Genomic DNA, 18655 nt, shown 5'->3' with positions numbered 1-18655 from the left:
TATTTAAGGTGATACTTCTTATCCTTTCAAAATGAGAAAATGGAAGCTTGTGGTATTTAAGTAACTAGCTATTAAAATCAGGCTCTCCAATTCTAACAATAATCTTACTTCTATTTCAAAAAATGGTAATAAGAGTGGCACTGGAAGATTCCTGTCTGTTTACACCAGTTTGTTTTTATGTCAGTTTGTTTCTTTCAGGGTCCCAAAGAAGGGCTCATGACACCTTGCAGTGGGGGTACATGACCTATTTCAGTGGACTGATGACATCTGAAGAAGTTGGTCCAAACTGCTTAAAGAGGATAAGACCTCTTTTGGGTTCAGGAATGGACCTTTTCATTGATTATGATTCATTGTCCTTTTATTTTGTGAAATCTTCACTCTATAAAATGACTAAGACTTTTTATGACCTAACCTCATTTTTTTCTCTATCTCTATATCTCACGTAAAACACTATTAGGGTATCTATAGATGTATTTATTAACTTCTAGAGGATTGGTGAAAAGATATGCCAGGTTGATGTATAGGCAAGGAGTTCATACAAGCAAGAAGCAGAAGTGTGCTAGAAGGAACATAAATTTAGGAGAAAAGTATAATTAAAGGACCATTATTTAAGGAGTTCTTAACATGTGTCAGGTACTTTAAATGCATTATCTTATTCTCACAATATATTGAGTATCTCTACCTTATACTCTGGCAAATAATCTTGAGCCAAATATCTCACTGGTTCATGGAATGAAGCTATTCATATCCCATCAAATATTTTCAGAAAGGTTCTTTCGGCGCCTCACCTGTCATATGAAATCTTCCCCAATAACAAACTTTCTTCATTTCATTCCTCTCAAGAGAACTAGCTTAATCCTGGGCATGGCTCAAAGCTTGAAAGAAAATTATGACTTACATCCAAAGAATATTATTTCTTCCATTACTCCAAGACCTCTTCATCTCTTCTTCCTGAACCAGAGCCATTCCTATCCTTCCTCCTCAAATCTGGGTCACAGACTGTCGTTCCTTGATTTACTTCCTTCATTATACTTTATTACTATCCTGTTATAATTAGTAGGGTCATGCAGAAGATTTGTTTTTCAAGAAACAGCTGATCTAATTTACAATCAGCACTTCCTCACACCTGCTTAATCCAACTTTTGTGACTTCCGTCTGTTAACAGTAACTCTGATGGGTCCTTCTTGTTCTTGCTAGAGTTTTAACTTATTTCAGGCTTATTAACAGTTCTCTATATTCATCTCTTCTATGTAAACACATATACAGAAAATACATAGCTATACTTTTAGTGAAATTGTATGTAACAATGACAACTGAAAATAATGAACATTGATAAAAACCTACAGATAGAAACCTACAAACTAAATTCTATATTTCCCATTTTACACATATAGTAATTGAATGTAGAAGTAAACAAAGCTAACTAAGGTCACACAGCTAGCAAGTGGCAGATTCAGATTTCAAAATTAAGTCTCTATAGAGAACCCAAAAACTGGGCTTTCAACCTTATCACTCTAGTGACAAAAAGACCTTAACATTGTGTGTGAAATTGGCCTTTGTATTTGTTATGCTGCGCTTCAATTCCCTCATTTTTAAATGAAAATCTAACATCTCCTTTACATATTTTACTTCCTTATTGTGAAAATTAAAGTCTTGGATGTTTCGCAACAGCATAATAGGCAAAGACAATATCCAAATATTATCTACTATTATTATTCTAAAATTTAACGTTCACATCCCACTATATTGTTTAATTATTGTTTTAGTCAGATTTTTTTTTTTTGTAATCCATACTAGAGTTTCTGCCCTAAATATGTGAACTGTTAGAGAAATTCCCAGTGACAAACATTTAAGCAGTATGAAAAATATCTTCAACTGAAATTAGAGATCCTGGGGATTTTACAATTATTTTTTCTTCCAAATGATTTTCTGGCATGTTAAAAGATGAATGAGAAGATGATTAGTTGACATGTTTTTCTTCTAAAAACTCCTTTAAAAAATTATAGCCTGAAAAAATTTCAATGCCTTGAGTCATTGTCAGTTATGTATAATATCAAGCAGTAGGTAGCCAGAGTAACTGAAGAAATTATGCATATCTGTCTGTTGGTAAGCCATGTTGGATGTCTTAAAGTTGAAAAAGGCTGAATCTGAAGTTATCAGCAGTGGGCCATTATAAATAGAAGAAATTTTGCTTTTTCTTTGTCTTATTTAGTGTTCAGTCATACTCATGCCTGGCAGAATAATTCATTATATTTTAATGTCCTACTGATGTCAAAAAACACATAGAAGTTAAGGAGATACATATGAGACAATCATTTTAGAATAAGCATTGGTATTTCTTACTTTTAAAAAATTGGGATTATTTTCCAATTCACTTTTAAAAGTTATTTAATGAATACTCTGTTGTGCAATAATAAGAAATATATTTTCCCTGCCCCCATTCCTACTTCTATTTGGTCTTTGACCCCAGTTCTGGTAGAGTGCTCCTAAAGCCTTTTTAATATCGTAAGTGATAAAAGTGTCTAACACAGAGATTCTGGGCTTTAGGAGTATCTTTAGTATTAATGAGGTGACTCTTGGTGGTGGGTTCTTGGATAGGAGCTGGTCAATCTAAAGATCAAGCCATGATTAGAAACTTATTCCACAGAATGCGGGGCGGGCTAAAATAGTTAATAATCAATCATGCTTAGGTGATGAAGTCTCCATAAAAATTCCATAAGTATAGGGTTCAGAAAGCTTCCAGGTTGGTGAACAACTTCAGGTACAAGGAGGATGGCATGCCCCAGCTCCATACAAACAGAAGTTCTTGGACTTGGGAACATTCCAGACCTTGCACTATGCATCTCTTCATTTGGCTATTTATTTGTATCATTTAAAATATCCTTTGTAACCCAAAACCATAAGATACCTAGGAATAAACCTAACCAAAGAAGCAAAAAATCTGTACTCAGAAAACTATAAAGTACTCATGAAAAAAATGAGGAAGACACAAAGAAATGGAAAAGCATTCCATGCTCATGGATTGGAAGAACAAACATTGTGAAATTGTCTATGCTACCTAAAGCAATCTGCACATTTAATGCAATCCCTATCAAAATACCATCAGTTTTTTTCAAAGAAATGTAACAAATCATCCTAAAATTTATATGGAACCAGAAAAGACCCTGAATAGCCAGAGGAATGTTGAAAAAGAAAGCCAAAGTTGGCATCACAATTCCAGATTTCAAGCTCTATTACAAAGCTGTCATTGTCAAGACAGTATGGCACTGGCACAAAAACAGACACACAGATCAATTGAAAAGAATACGGAGCCCAGAAATAGACCCTCAACTCTATGGTCAACTAATCTTTGACAAAGCAGGAGAGAATGTCGAAAGGAAAAAAGACAGTCTCGTCAACAAACAGTGTTGGGAAAATTGGACAGACACATGCAGAAAAATGGAACTGGACCACTTCCTTACACTACACACAAAAATAGAGTCAAAATGGATGAAAGACCTCATGGTGAGACAGGAATCCACCAAACCCTTGAGGAGAACACAGGCAGCAACCTCTTCAACCTCAGCCACAGCAACTTCTTCCTAGAAACAGCACCCAAGGCAAGGGAAGCAAGGGCAAAAATGAACTATTGGGACTTCATGAAGATCAAAAGCTTTTGCCCAGCAAAAGAAACAGTCAACAAAACCAAAAGACAACTGACGGAATGGGAGAAGATATTTGCAAATGACATATCAGATAAAGGGCTAGTATCTAAAATCTATAAAGAACTTATCAAGCTCAACACCAAAGAACAAAGAATCCAATCAAGAAATGGGTAGAGGACATGAACAGACATTTCTGCCTAGAAGACATCCAGATGGCTAACAGACACATGAAAAAATGTTCAACATCACTCGGCATCAGGGAAATATAAATCAAAACCACAGTGAGGGGCGCCTGGGTGGCTCAGTGGGTTAAAGTCTCTGCCTTTGGCTTGGGTCATGATCCCAGGGTCCTGGGGTGGAGCCCTGCATCGGGCTCTCTGCGTGACAAGAAGCCTTCTTCCTCCTCTCTCTCTGCCTGCCTCTCTGCCTGCTTGTGATCTCTGTCTGTCAAATAAATAAATAAATAAAATATTAAACAAAACAAAACAAAACAGTGAGATACCACCTCACAGCAGTCAGAATGGCTAAAATTAACCAGTCAGGAAACGACAGATGTTGGAGAGGATAGGGAGAAAGGGGAACCCTCCTGTACTCTTGGTAGGAATGCAAGCTGGTGCAGCCATTCTGGAAAACAGCATGGAGGTTCCTCAAAAAGTTGAAAATAGGGGCACCTGGATGGCTCAGTGGGTTAAAGCCTCTGCCTTTGGCTCAGGTCATGATCTCAGGGTCCTGGGATAGAGCCCCACAATGGGCTTTCTGCTCAGCAGGGAGCCTGCTTCCTCCTCTATCTCTGCCTGCCTCTCTGCCTACTTGTGCTCTCTGTCAAATAAATAAATAAAAATCTCAAAAAAAAAATAAAGTTGAAAATAGAACTACCCTACAACCCAGCAATCACACTACTGGGTATTTACCCTAAAGATACAAATGCAGTGATCCAAAGGGGCACACTCACCCCAATGTTTATAGCAACAATGTCCACAATAACCAAACTATGGAAAGAACCTAGATGTCCATCAACAGATGAATGGATAAAGAAGATGTGGTGTGTGTGTATGTATGTGTATGTGTGTTTATAATATATATGCACACACACATACACAGTGGAATACTATGCAGCCATCAAAAGAAATGAAATCTTGCCTTTTGCAATGGCATGAATGGTACTAGAGGATGTTATGCTGAGCGAAATAACTCAATCAGAGAAAGACAATTATCATACGATCTCTCTGATATGAGGAATTTGTGAGGCAGAGTGGGAGGTTTGTGGGATAGGGAAGGCAAAAATTAAACAAGATGGGATTGGGAGGGAGAAAAACCTTAAGAGACTCTTAATCTCATAAAACAAACTGAGGGTTGCTGGGGTAGGGGGGTGTGGAGAGGGTGGTTGGGTAATGGACACTGGGGAGGATATGCGATATGGTGAGTGTTGTGAAGTGTGTGATGATTCACAAACCTGTACCCCGAGGCAAAAAATACATTATATGTTAATAAAAATAATTAATTTAAAAAATCCTTTGTATTAAATCCACAATGGTAAATAAACTTTTTTCTTATATTCCCTGAGTCTCTCTAGCAAAATATTGGACCTGAGGAGGAGGTTGTGGAAGTCTCCAGTTTGTAGCCAGGTTCAGCAGAAATTGTGGGTAACCTGGGAACCCACTACTTGTAATTGACATCTGTAGTGAGTGGAAGGCAGTCTTGTGGGATTAAGCTCTTACTCTTATGGAAGTATGAGTTAACTCTAGGAAGTTAGTATCAGAATTACTCAGTGTGGAAAATCCACACATCTGGTATCAAAAGTGTTTTGAGTGTGAGTAGAGAAAAATAGTTAATTTTTCTCAGATACACATAAAAAGAGCTGAGATATGCACTCAATGAGGTATGTATTTTCTGTACTTCTCTTCCTATTCAAATTGTATGTATTCATCAAGGCTTAGCATAGGTGTCACTTCCTTCAGAAAGTTTCCTAGATTCTGCCAAATAAAAGCAAATGAATTCTTATGCCATTTACTCTTTTACTCTCTTTATTCTTTTTTATTCTCTTTACATGGAGATTAAACAACACACTTCAAATATCACATTGGTCAAAAAAGAAATCACTACAGAACTTAACAAATATGCTGAACAAATGAAAATGAAAACACAACTATCAAAACGAGTAGGATGCAGCTAAGAAATACTTATAGAAAAATTTATAGCATTAAATGCATATATTTGAAAAAAGATAGATCTAAGATCAATAATCTAAGTTTCCACTTAAAAAATTAGACAAAGAAGAGCAAATTAAATCCAAAGGAAGCAGAATAAAATAAATAATAAGAATTAGCATAGAAATACTAGAGTAGAAACAATCCTTTAATTTCAGTTAAATTTGATATAGGAAATCAATAAAGAAAATCAATGGAACCTAGAGCTGGTTCTTTGAAAAGCTGGTTCTTTGAAATGACCAATAAAATTGATAAGCCTTTGGCCAGGCTAACTAAGAAAAACAATGAGAGGACACAACTAGAAATGAAAGAGGGGACATCACTACAGATCCTATGGACATTAATAGACTAATAAAGAAATACTATCCCCACAAATCTAATAACCTAGGTGAAATGGATGAATTCCTTGAATGACAAAATTGCCCAAACTCACACAACAAGAAATAAACAATTTAAATAGGCCTATGTATATGAAAGAAATTATATCAATAGTCAGTAATCTCCCAAAACAGTAAGCACCAGGTCCAGATGTGTTCACTGTTGACTTCCTCCAAACATTTAAGAAAGAACTTATACCAGGATACCTGGGTGGCTCAGTGGGTTAACCCTCTGTCTTCAGCTCAGGTAATGATCTCAGGGTCCTGGGATTGAGTCCCGCATCAGGCTCCCTGCTTGGTGGGGAGCCTGCTTCCCCCTCTCTCTGCCTACTTGTGATCTCTGTCTGTCAAATAAATAAATAAAATCTTTAAAAAAAGAAGAAGAAAGAACTTATACCCATTCTCTATAATCTCTTTCAGAGTACAGAAGCAGGGGATTTACTTCCCATGTCTTCCTTAGAGGTCTAGAAGAGGCTAGCATTACCCTAATACCAAAAGCGGACAAAGGCATTAGAAGAAAGCTACAAACCCATATCTCTCATGAACATAAATGTAAAAATCCTTAATAAAATATTGAAAATTGAGTCCAACAAATAATAAAATAAAATTAATAAAAGGTTAATCAAATGAATTATACATCAAGACCAAGTTCTATTTATCTTAGGTATACAAGATTAGTTTATCAATTAAACATCAATTAATGTAGTCCATCATATCAACAGGATACAAACAAAAACATCACATGAGCATATCAACAGATACAGAAAAAGCATTGACAAAATTCAACACTGTTAATGATAAAAACTATCAGTACGTTAGAAATGAAGAGGAACTTCCTCAACTTGATAAGAATATGTACAAAACCCTACAGCTAACATCATACTTAATGATGAGAAACTCAAACCTTTCCCAGAAAGATTGGGAACAAAGCAAGGATGGACCTTCTCAACACTCCTTTCAACATGGTACTGAAAGTTATTAGCTAGGGCAATAAGACCAGATTAAAAAAAAATAAGATGTATATGATTGAGAAGAAATAAATAAAACTGTTTTTGTTCGTAGATGAAATGATTATCTATGTGGAAAATTTGAAAGTATTGACTAAAAAAAGTCCTGGTATTAATGAGCAATTTTAGCAAAGTTACCAGGTATACTATGAACAGATAATGTTTCTGCAGAACCCAAATTAATATAGCCAGAATTATAGCAAACAGTAATTAAAAAGTAATGAAGCTTGGCATATAAGTTAACCTATTTCTACAAAACAAATAACCCTGAAATTTAGTATCTTATTTTTTTTAATTTTTTTAAAAAGATTTTATTTATTTATTTGACAGAAATCACAAGTAGAGAAGCAGGCAGAGAGAGAGAAGGGGAAGCAGGCTCCCTACTGAGCAGAGAGCCCAATGTGGGTCTTGATGTGGGGCTCAATCCCAGGACCCTGGGATTATTACGTGAGCCAAAGACAGAGGCTGAACCCACTGAGCCACCCAAACACCCCTGAAGTTTAATATCTTAAACCAGCAGTCATCTATGTGGTTCATAATTCTGCTTGGCAATTTTTCTGGTCTAGGACAGTCTTAGCTGGTCTTAGTTGAGTTTGTGAATAAGTCAGTGAGTTGGAAGAGGATTAGCTAGTGCTGGGTGTACTCAATGGCATTTATGATAGTTGGCTGGCTGGTTGTCTGTTGGAGTATTAGTGGTGAGTGGCCAAGTGACACTCATCATCTAACACAGAAGCCTTGAACTTTCTAAGACTTCTTCAAAATACTGACTCTATTTTCAGATCACTTTCTTTTTTTTTTTTTTTAAGATTTTATTTATTTGACAGAGAGAGATCACAAGTAGGCAGAGAGGCAGGCAGAGAGAGAGGAAGGGAAGCAGGCTCCCTGCTGAGCAGTGAGCCTGATGCGGGACTTGATCCCAGGACCCTGGGATCATGACCTGAGCTGAAGGCAGCGGCTTAACCCACTGAGCCACCCAGGCGCCCTTCAGATCACTTTCATACACAGATGTTACAGAAACAATTTTAGATACCTTTAACCTACGAATATAAAAAGATGATAATGTAACATCTGTTTTTCAAGGTAAATTTCCCATTATATTCTTAGAAAAAAAAAAAATCTTGCCTTCATCCATCTCATGTAGGTCTTCACTCTAAAAACAAACAAGAAAACCTATACTAACCCCAGTACTTCCATACAGTTTGAAAAAGTTGAGAGAATCAAAACCAGCCTTTGTCTTAAAGGTTAACCAGATATTATGGAAAATGGCACACGATGCATGTTAAGATTTAATAGATCAAAAGCAGTTTAAAATCCTGAGACATGATCAAATCTAAAGTAACAGAATAAGAGATCCATTACAATGAAAATGTTAGACTATTTATAACTATAATCTAAATGTTAGCTGTTTCAAAATTATATAAGAAGTTTACTTAAAAACAAACAAAGAAAGGGGCACCTGGGTGGGCTTCTGACTCTTGGTTTCAGCTCAGGTTGTGATTTCCCAGTCCTGGGATGGAGGCTCACATTGTTGGGCTCCGCACTCAGGAAGGAATCTTCTTGAGGTCCTCCCACCCTCTCCCTCTGCCCCTCCTAACTGTGCCTTCGCTCTCTCTTTCTTTCTCTCTCTCTCAAATAAATAAATCTTTTAAAAACAACAAAAACCAAAAACAAACAAAAACAAATATAGCTCTCCAACTCCCTTTTCTAAAATTGTCTGATGCAATAGTTCAGGTATGTAGTCATGTACGTGGCACTTTAAAATGACCTCCAGGTTATAGTAAGACATAACACATTACAGGAATTTCTAACCTGATTCGTTCTCCTCTGTAGAGGAAGACTATAAAGAAACATGCTTGTTAAGGCCTCAATTGGGTAGAGAAAAAAAAATTCCTTCCAAGAATTTCGAACCATTAACTAACCTACAGATGAGATTTTGGCTGAAATCTGTACTACCTGTGTGGCCTGATAAAAAAAATAAAAATTTGTTTAAAGGGATCTCAGAATGGTAATGTCCTCCTACACATGAAAAGAGTAAATGCACATCTCTGACTATACATTAAACTCAGGACTGAAATTACTCCCAAACACAAATTCCATGGAATATTAGTTAACAATTAAAAAAAAAAATCACAAATCACAATAGTCACTATTAGCAAAATGACTGGAAAAAACAAACTACTGTTGTTGCAGATAATTAGTATATATTGAATCTGAAGTAAATGTATTTAAGATTTTAAAAAATTAAAAAAAAATTAAAATTAAGAAGTAGTAAGATGTTTTGGAAAGTCCTAGGCATATCAAAATGTTTAACAAGACTTAAAAGATAGGGACATTATGGGATGCCTGGGTGGCTCAGTGCATTAAACCTCTGCCTTCGGCTCAGTCATGATCTCAGGGTCCTAGGATTGAGCCCTGCATAGGTCTTCCCCCCTTTCTCTCTGCCTGGCTCTCTGCCTGGCTCTCTGCCTACTTGTGATCTCTCTCTCTGTCAAATAAATAAAATAAAATCGTAAAAAAAAAAAAAAAAAAGATAGGGTGAATAGAGTGAAAAAAATCTAACATATAACTCATTGAAGTCTTAGAAAAAATAAGTAGTGATAATGTAGCCCAAGAAATATCTAGAAAGGTATTTATTGAAAATATTCCATATTTAATAGAGACAATATTTTATTAAATGTAGTAAGTACAAGGAATTCCAAGAAGGGTAAATAAAATACACCAATATCCTAGCACATTTTAGAAAAACTGGATTCTAGTCACTTTCTTTCAGTTTCCATCCTATTCTCATATAAATGATAACTATGATGGTGATGACAACTACTACTGCTATCAAAAGCACCATGATTTTCATTAAAAATAGCCATTTTAAAATGACAAAAGTATGCCAAACATTATATTCAACCCCAAAGCATAATATGAATAGAGGTAACATTTGTCACCCAAGAGATCAGAGTGAAGTTGTGTATGTGGGACATTTGCTCATCTCATTTAACCACCACAAAGATCCTTAAGGTAGGCATTGTTCCCATAGATCACTTTTTTTTAAATAGGAAAACAAGGCTCAAAGACATTAATCCGCTTATTCATGTTCACATAGAAGAGGCAAGAGCTGAGATTCCTATTCTCTTCTCTCATATTCTTATTAAAAAAAACAAAACAAAACCTTGTGTTTTGTCACTTCACTATACTTTCTACATGTCAGACATTATACTAAAGCCTTTCAGCAATTGTAGAGGGTTTAATGGAAGTAGAGCTTGAAGTAAAATAATATTGCTGGGAAATAAAGAGGGAAAAGGACATTCCAAATAGTGGGGGGAAATCCTATAGAAAGATATGAAGGTATTGTATAGCCAGATGTATTACCCCAGAAAAACATTAAGTGTTCATAGTAAATAAAAATAAAGGGTCATATTGGATTTTCAGCTGAAGAGGTAAATAAGGAACAAATTCTAGAATATGAGTCTTACGCTAAACTAAAAAAAAAAAAATCTATTGGATATTTTCAAGTAGGAGAGAAACTTGGTCTAATTTGTATTTAGGGAAATTTCTCTGTCTTCCTACAAAGAAAGATAATAGAAAATTTAGTAGTTTTGTCTTTGAATCTGAAGCTAAACAAGTTTATGTCCCTATCAATTGGTTCAGTACTGTCAGCATCAGAAAATTTTCCAGTGGAAAAATAAATGTTAATAAAACTTGACTTTCTACCTTCCAGCAATACCTCATTTAATATTTAAGAAACTTGTCATGTTCTAAAATTGAAATGATTTTTATCGATACATGTTTGCTTTAGGCATTTCATCATTAGTCAGTGTTCTTGACTTTGAACAGACATGTCTTACTAGTATGACCCATAGCACTTATTTTATGGTCACTTCTAGTGCCACTATAAATTAATAGAATATTGGTGACTGTGGCATGAATTCCATATTCAGAAGAGCAAATGGAAGACAATGAATGACTTCTCTGAGGACAAGGTTTCTCAAAGTTTATACTGTGTTATGTGAAATATGAATAAGTAAACTTACCAAAGAATATCTCAATACCATTAATATGCCTACATTACTTTTATATCAAAGAAGGGATGCTAAAACACATCGGTCAAGGGACACTTAATTTTTCTCCTAAGCAACTTCAAATCATACGTGAATAAAATCATACTGTAACAATGAGGGTAATAGTCACAACTTATTCTGCATCTACTGTGGTACTGGCATTCTGCTAGGAAATTTTCTTAACCTAATTCCCCTGAATGTAACCTTTCAAATAGAAGTATACAGCAGACATGTTACCTCTAATTAACAATGAGAAACTGAAGCTCAAAGAAGTTAAATACCTACAGTTATTGGCAAAATGGGTATTTGGAAGTTAATATGCATAACCCCTAAAGTATATTCTTGTGGTTATGCTTCAGAAAAAGGAGACGGGACCAAAATTTGGAAGTAGATTGAACAAATGAAGGAGTGGCAATGCCCAGGACACAGGCCAGGAGAAAGTACAATAAGAACAGAATGAATAACTCTGTGAGTCTGAAAGAACACTGAGGTCTACAAGGCAAGATGTTTGAACCGGTGGTAAATTTCAAAGCATTGGGTTATGTTTGGATGCAAAAGGCCCACTTCTAAGAAGAAAAGAGAGAAGGATATGGAATAAGAATCATCAGGCCTATAAAGTTAAATGAAGAAGGCTGGACCCTAGGAAGAAACTGGGTTCTAGCCATCAGAACTAAAGAAGTGAGAGGACTGGTGAGGATTACTATCTGGAACCATGAAATGTAAAGAGAATAGAGTTCTCACTTTGAAGACCTGGATTCGAACCTGGATCTGTCACTATCTCTAGGTTAACTATGTTGATTCTCAGTACATGAATCACAAAATGAAAACAGTACTTCTCTGCCTTCTACAGTTGTTGTTAAGAATGGAGATAGGTTTATAAGTGACTGTGAGAACTGGTAGTTGAAAATGGAAGGAAATTATAGAACTAGACTACTAAAATGTGTTTTCTATCATTAGAGACCACCTAGAGTCATCATTTAGTTTTAACAATTAACAGGTGATTTATTTTACTTGTACAGAGCATTTTTTTCAATACTGTATTCTGTCACATTTCTGAACTATGTATTTCCTCTTCACATTTTGGGTGGACTTTTGAAATGTTAGGGAGGAAACAGGCTCTACATACGTTGGTAGATACATATCTCCATGCTCTACACTCCATTCTCTTATTATTTTTCCATTTTTTCTTAAAATTTCTATACAGTAAAATGTATAGATTTTAAAGAATATGGGTTGATTAGATATGACAAATGCATATACTTCATCAATATACTGAACACTTCCATTGCCTAAAAATTTTTCTTGTACCCCTTTTTAGGCAGATTCTCACAGAAGCAATCACTGATTTCATGTCTCTCACCATAGATAAGTTTTGCTTATTCTAGAACTATATGTAAATGGATTCATGGATTATATACCATTTTCTGTAAGATTCCATATATATATATATATATATATATATATATATATATATATATATATATATATATAACAGGCTGTCTCTAAATCAAAGGAAACTTAGAGCCTTAAAAAACCTACAATAGAAATGTAAAAGTTTACCAGTGTGTTCAATATGTCCAACATGACAAGTTAATACAGGACTCCCTGCTTACCCATGATTTTGCTTTCCACAGTTCAATCACCTGTGGTTAGCCACAGTTTGGAAGCAGATTATCCTCCATGATCCATGATACATCAGAAGGTCAATAGTAGCCTGACGCTATATCATAATGCCCATGCCATGCACTTCATATCTTTCTTACTACTCAGACATTTTATCATTTCGCATCATCAGATGAAGGGTGAATACAGTACAATAATATATTTTGAGAGAGAAAGACCCCATTCACATAGCTTTCATTACAGTATATCGTTATAATTGTTCTCTTTCATTTTTAATGTTCTTTTTCATTTTTAATGAGAGTAATTGTATCACCTTTGGTTTTACAGATGTAAGAAGCACTGAGAAGTTGCTGGCTACATAGAATGTAATCCAACAGCCCTGAATATTTCGAAGAGTGAGGTAGAAGAGCGAATGACAAGGATGGATAAACATGTTTCTTATCATTTTTCCTAATTTTTCATACCAAAGGCCTTCTTGACTGCTTTTATCCTATCTTTGTGACTATCAACATCAGAAGTCTGAACCACTAGGGAGGTAAATAATGCTAGCTCAAAAGCAACAGAGACAAGAAAGAGCAGGACTCCAAGCGCTCTTCTCTAGGTAATTGTCTCACTGTTTCAGGAGGTAGCAGTTCCTCCCCACCCTACAAACTCCTGAGTTCCAACAGCTTTCTGTCTTACCGGTGTTTCTAGGGTTTATTTTGCTTCTACTGATGCTGCTTTTGATGTTGATATTACTTCCTTGATTCCATGCTTCTTTCTATCATTCTCCCAAGATCTTTGGGAAGGAATCCTGCAGCCTGAATTACATTTAATTCTCAGACAAACTATCTGTTTTATCTGCATCCTTAGCGTTTTGCATAGTGTCTGGGTCACAGGGAGTCCTCAAAAAATATTGCATGATGATCCTTTGGAGAGCCTGCAGTCTTCATGAAAGCAAGATATCCCTTGAAGAAGGGATAGCCAATGCTTCAGTGCTGTACTTTAATTACAAATGAAGTACATATTGCACAATTAATGCTACTAGGCAATTTTATAAATGCTACCTTATTTCCTTTGGTGCCACAGGAAGATATATTTTGCTCCAGCTGGATATTAGCAAAGAAAAGCAGAAAAACCAGAGCCTGGTCTCCTAATTCCTTGTAATGTGTTCTATCTTGCTAGAGGCATTGGTTTCAGGCCTCTACATTTTGATCAAAATTTCAGTGTCACTCTACCAAATGAAAGATTTTATTTGTCATATTAGCTCCCAATCCCAAAATATAAATATAAATATTTTCCAGATACTAGCTGACCATCACCCTAGAAATCAAACCCATAGCCAATGTATATAATTGACTTTATTTTATATCACCTTTTAAAATGCATATGAGCAAGCAAGGAATCTTCTAAAAACTCAGGCTGTCTTTACTACTCTACCTTGTTTATCATAATGACAGGTTGTAAGATATTTTAGCAGGGGGGGGGGTAATGGATTGAAAACAAGTCTGCAAACCATAACTTTCATAATAATAAATTAAGGAGCCCTAACCGCCAAGCTCTGAAACCCAATTGAGGGGCAGTAGCCCTGAAACAAAAAATCACAACAACTCAGAAACCATTAAAACTAATGTGGTAATAAATCTATCCCATAAAAACCAGGGAGTTGGTTAATACTATTTTCAAAAAGGCCAACTTTGTGGAAGTCACTGCTAAGATACTTAAAATAAACAGGTGGAGGAAAAGGAACATATTTACCTGTTATCCAGAAAAAAGACTAGGCTAACTGAGCTAACCCTTCTTAAAAACATGAGTGAATACCATTCTTTATTTCTTTTTTTTTAAGATCTTATTTATTTATTTGACAGAGAGAGATCACAAGTAGGCAGAGAGGCAGGCAGAGAGAGAGGAGGAAGCAGGCTCCCTGCTGAGCAGAGAGCCCAATGTGGGGCTCTATCCCAGGACCCTGAGACTGTGACCTGAGCTGAAGGCAGAGGCTCTAACCCACTGAGCCACCCAGGGGCCCAATACTGTTATTTCTATATAACCTAAAACTATGTTAGTGTTTACCTGAAGAGCTCAGGTCTCTGTAGAAATTAAAGAGGCAAGCTTCTTTTGTGATGTCAATGAGCCCAAAACTGGGACAAGGTGTTTGGAGGGTGATAGGGGAATAGAGGAAAAGAAATGAGTTCCTGAATTAGAAGTCAGCTTGGCCCATTTCTTTGAAGGTCAGAGATAGTTCAGGTAAGATCAAATATAGGGCTTTTTATTCTATATATTGGTGGTGAACTTTATAGAAAACCAAAACACATATCTTAGGGGTTAATTTCCATGAGTTTTGGCAACAACCCACAGAAGGTATAGAACCTTTACATCACTACAGAATAATTACTTGTGCCCTTTCAGTCAGTCTGCACCCACAGGTAGTCTTGTCCTAATTTATTTCAAATAGATTTGTTTTGTCATCCAAACATTTCATAAAACATAATCACACAGACTTCTGTTTCTAGTCAAGAAGAATTAGGATTGGGGGCGCCTGGGTGGCTCAGTGGGTTAAGCCGCTGCCTTCGGCTCAGGTCGTGATCTCAGGGTCCTGGGATCGAGTCCCACATCAGGCTCTCTGCTCAGCAGGTAGCCTGCTTCCCTCCCTTTCTCTACCTGCCTCTCTGTCTACTTGTGATCTCTCTCTGTCAAATAAATAAATAAAATCTTTTAAAATAAAAATTAAAAAAAAAAAAGAAGAAGAATTAGGATTGGATCTACCTTCCCACTTGAAGGAAGTAAAAAGTCACATAAAATATATGGGAGAGAAGGGGAGGTATATGACAGTGGACATCTGGCAATGAAGATCAGTGATCCCTGAGCTATAGGAAACAAATGAGGTAAGTCTTAGAACTGCCCTAGCTTATGGTCATAAGTGAAATGTGGATGCTGCACAGAGCTGGGGAACCCAGGCAGAGCTGGAAAGTCTCCTTGAATGAAGGACAAAGTGTTGAGTCCAGGAAGATGAAAGTGGCTAGAGTTTTTAGGGCATAGTAACAGAAAGGATAGAGCTGCACAGAGACAGGATTTGGGAGATCTACACAGGGTTTCCCTCATTTATTTAGCAGAGTACTAATCAAAGCATGTGTCTGAATGAAAAACGTCCAAGTGAAAGCAAATAACCACTATACATAATTAAAGGGAATAGTACCTAGCATTCACACAGGACCAGGAATAGCACCAGGCATTACCCAGACAGGAAACTACATGGTTTACAGGGCATTGGTTAGAGTACTCAGAAAGGTCTTGCTGCAGTTTTAGAGGATAAGTATCCCTAGACTATGATAGTTTATATAGAGGATCCTGTACAGGATACAGGATGATTATCCCTAGACTAGTCTATCCCTAGACTAATGATAGTCCTGATCCCACATATTAAAAAAAACCTGTTTTCAACCTGTTTTCAAATAACTGCACCTCAGAAAATAAAATTAGGAACACAAAAATATCAGGCAGTGAATAAAATAAAATCCACAACATCTGGTGTTCAATAAAAATAGTATTAGGCATGCAAAGAAACAGATAAATATGATATAAAATCAAGAAGAAATCTACTAAAAACTAACACATATGTTAGAAATTTTAGATAAAGACATTAAAACAATAACATAACTGTATTAAACATGTTTAAAGGGTAAAAAAATAAACATGAACTATATAAAAACTAGAGATGCAAACTACAATGCTTGAGAAGGAAGTGTCCATGTCTCTGCTAAAATTCTCATGTATCTTTATTCATGTTATCCACCTTCTTTTCCACTACATCCCTAAGGAGTTTTACAGTAGTGTTTTCATTGTTTGGTTTTATCCTGTAATCATCATAACATCTGGGTCATCTCTTTGTCTATTCTGTTGACCGTTTCCCTTTATGACTGTGGGTCATAATTTATTACATTTCTATGTACGATGATTCTTAATTGAGGCCTGGAAATTTTTATTACAACTCAGTAGATATTGAAGTACATAATTTCAGTTCTCAGAAAGTGCTATTTCTTTTTCGACTGTTTGCTGGAGTAGAGGCTCAGTTGATGCAGAGCCAGGCTGAACTGTTTGAGAACTGCTGCAAATTTAGGTTGATTCAGTTTCAAAAGTGGGACCAAAAATTTCCTTTCAGCAAAGCCTGTGATCTCAGCATTGGCAAGGTTTTTGAGGTCTGCATCTATTTCAGATCCCAGCTGCCTAGTCTCCATCCCACAGAAGATCTCTCCTTGCCTTATATCTAGGGCACCATTTTTTGGAGTTCTCTCTTTCTCTCTCTGTATCTCTCTCTCTCCCTCTCTCTCCCCCTCTCTCTCTCTCCCTCATCCTATCTCCAGTGTTCTGTCTTGTTCTTCTGGGTGCCACTTCCCTGCTTTCCATGAAGACTGAGGTTACTTTGTAGGAATTTCTCTCAGTTCTTCTTCCCTGTTCCACATCATCAGGAATTGAAAGTCTGAAGTATCTGATGGGGATAGGGGGGCCGTATATCTCATCTCTCCTTTCCCTCACACACTTCTACTTAACTCAACGTCTTGAGTGCACAAAGATTTGTTCTTAACTTTCCTTCCCCATCTTTTAAAGCTGAAATTCCAAGTGAATCATCTTGTTCTCCTTTCTATCCCTGCTTCCTAGATATTATTTCCAGACTTTGGTAAATACTGTTGAAGAAAATCTAGGAGAGTAATTCAGTCTTTAGCTCTCTACTCTTTTGGATCCTCACCTGTCATGCCTTGTCAATAAATCGCTGCTAAAAGTTGTCACAGGATAGGTTAGATTCTCTTTATCTTTGACAGATCCTTCTTCCTTCTTCAGCCAGGGATAACAGCAGGTATGGACTTACTATCTCATACAATGGGCTTGTCTCTTCCGGGAGCTTAGTCGATTATTTCATTCAGGTTTCTATCCGGATGTCAACAAACAAACAAATAAAAGGTATAATTTTCTAGATTATCTACCTTACTTTGGTTGTTAGGGTGAGACAATTGTTTCTTGTAACCTATTAGATTCAAACATGGGTAAAATAGGATTTTAAAAAGAGGTCTTTTTACTGTACATCAAGTAACTTCTTATTTAATCCTCACAAGTCTCCCTTAATGTAGATATTATTATTTACATAATTTTGCAGGCGTGGAAAGTGAGGTTTACAGGAGTTAAATGATGTGTTCATTTTCCTAAGCTAAAAGCTTTGCATCTCTCAACATGAAACTATACTGAAGGCCAAAGAATTTTGTAATAAACTATGAAATTTAATATCTCAATATGAATCAGTATATAAGGATTAAACTAACTTTTTGTGGACTATTTAAACTGTACCTTTTAAAGAGATATTTATCACTATCAACAAAATATTTCATTAATTTTAAACTTCAAGGAACCCATTATAACAAAAATGTGTGTTTGATAATACGTTAATAGACACAACATGAAAAGTGTTTTCTATGCACCAGAAACTGCATTTGGTTCTTTAAATATGTGTTCTTTAATCTTCACAAAACCCTTTCAAATAGAAATTTCCATTAAGAAATAAACTAGTAAAAAACCCTCCATAACTGTGCTTCGGTCACATAGCTAACAAAGGCAAAGAGTTGGAAAGTGATTCTGTCTGTCTGATTACAAAGCTGGTCTTTATTCCACTCTTCTAAAATGGACTTGGCAAATCCAAGGCAAAACCTAAGTAAGGTAAAGCAGAGATCCACAGTCCTGCTGCTCACTCACATCCCTCTGATTCTATGACTGGGATGCTAT

General features: G+C 36.1%; 1 long non-coding RNA gene across 1 annotated transcript in view; it reads right to left on the bottom strand.

The window, feature by feature from the left end:
- The window catches only part of LOC125080005 (uncharacterized), a 111147-nt gene extending 93338 nt beyond the window's left edge, over positions 1-17809 (bottom strand). The window contains exon 1 of the long non-coding RNA XR_007121191.1: positions 17631-17809. This is a non-coding gene — a long non-coding RNA (uncharacterized LOC125080005). The remainder of the gene's footprint in view (positions 1-17630) is intronic.
- Between the last annotated feature and the right edge of the window lie 846 nt (positions 17810-18655).

Source organism: Lutra lutra, chromosome 10 (genome assembly GCF_902655055.1).
Source record: "Lutra lutra chromosome 10, mLutLut1.2, whole genome shotgun sequence".
Taxonomy (NCBI): domain Eukaryota; kingdom Metazoa; phylum Chordata; class Mammalia; order Carnivora; family Mustelidae; genus Lutra; species Lutra lutra.
Note: the sequence above shows the minus strand (reverse complement) of the source record. Positions and strands in the feature narration are given on the sequence as shown.